Source organism: Entelurus aequoreus, linkage group LG20 (assembly GCF_033978785.1).
Source record: "Entelurus aequoreus isolate RoL-2023_Sb linkage group LG20, RoL_Eaeq_v1.1, whole genome shotgun sequence".
Classification (NCBI taxonomy): Eukaryota; Metazoa; Chordata; class Actinopteri; order Syngnathiformes; family Syngnathidae; genus Entelurus; species Entelurus aequoreus.
In genome coordinates, this window is record NC_084750.1 from 47232715 (window position 1) to 47234043 (window position 1329).

At 38.3% G+C, this 1329-nt stretch overlaps 1 protein-coding gene across 2 annotated transcripts in view; it reads right to left on the reverse strand.

Annotated features, from left to right (window-relative positions):
* Positions 1 to 754: 754 nt before the first annotated feature.
* Positions 755 to 1329, reverse strand: part of LOC133636342 (oocyte zinc finger protein XlCOF6.1-like) — a 66194-nt gene continuing 65619 nt past the window's right edge. For both annotated transcript variants that reach the window (XM_062030308.1, XM_062030307.1), the window contains one exon: positions 755 to 1329. This exon is cut by the window's right edge and continues 2111 nt beyond it. The gene's annotated coding sequence lies outside the window, so the exon portion shown is untranslated.

Sequence of the window (1329 nt, forward strand, 5' to 3'; positions counted from 1 at the left end):
AAGTCTCTCTGTCTCGATGGAGATCTTCCTTTTAGGTATTACCTCCTGCTTCGATTGAAATTCCAGTTTAGAAAACTGTTTTATTTTAGATATGTAATCCTCCATGGTAAAAATGCAAGCAAACAATGGCTGCGCACTCTTGCTGCTTGTTGTCTTCTTCTGCAGCACTGGTCTTCTGCAGTACCAGCAGTCGCAAGAAGGATCACTAGCGCCCTCTACCACCAGGAGGCGGGAGTCATTTAATGACTCATATTTGACCCGGCGGGAAGTGCCAAGCATGCGCTAATTATTTTGCGAAAGTGTAATTCGAGGCATGCGAATACCATATTCCCGGCGCCAATTCAAAGAAATACGGTAGCTCTCGCTGCTGGTGTAAACAATGGGGAAATGTGAGAAGTCCTTCCTCCTGAGACGTCACGCTACTTACTGGTCAGGCTAGGCTTTTTTTATCAGAGACCAAAAGTTGCGAACTTTATCGTCGATGTTCTCTACTAAATCCTTTCAGCAAAAATATGACAATATCGCAAAATGATCAAGTATGACACATAGAATGGATCTGCTATCCCCGTTTAAATTAAAAAAAATAATTTCAGTAGGCCTTTAATGCTGAGGTTTTGTCCAGTAGTGGACCGTTAATGCCTGATGATGATGATGATGATGATGACGACGACGATGACGTATCTGTGCAAGTGAACCCTTTCCACAGACTACACACACATCAGAAACATAAATGTTAGAAGCCTACAACAATATATGTGAAGAAGACTTTAGTATTAAAAGTGAAGATGTGAGGTGAAATAAGTAGAAATGCAGCAATAAAAACAAGCAACTCCACTCACGATGGCTCTAAAGTTCAGTGATGTGTTGCTAACTTCAGCATGTTTCTTCTTTGTTGATGTTTTGCAGTAGTTAACATCCATGATGTAACAATGCTGCTAATCTACCACAGTCCACATTTTGTTAACCATTTTATTCATTCATACTTTTAGTTGGATAATAACATCAATAAAATGCAATGGAAAAATGTGTGGAAAAAAAAACTAATAATAATATGTCCTCTAACAATGACAAAATAGAATAAAATAGTAGCTACATATATAATATTCAATACATGCACACAATTTAAAGGCCTACTGAAATTATTTTTTTTTATTTAAACGGGAATAGCAGATCCATTCTATGTGTCATACTTGATCATTTCGCGATATTGCCATATTTTTGCTGAAAGGATTTAGTAGAGAACATCGACGATAAAGTTCGCAACTTTTGCTCGCTGATAAAAAAAGCCTTGCCTGTAGCGGAAGTAGCGTGACGTCACAGGAGCTAGTA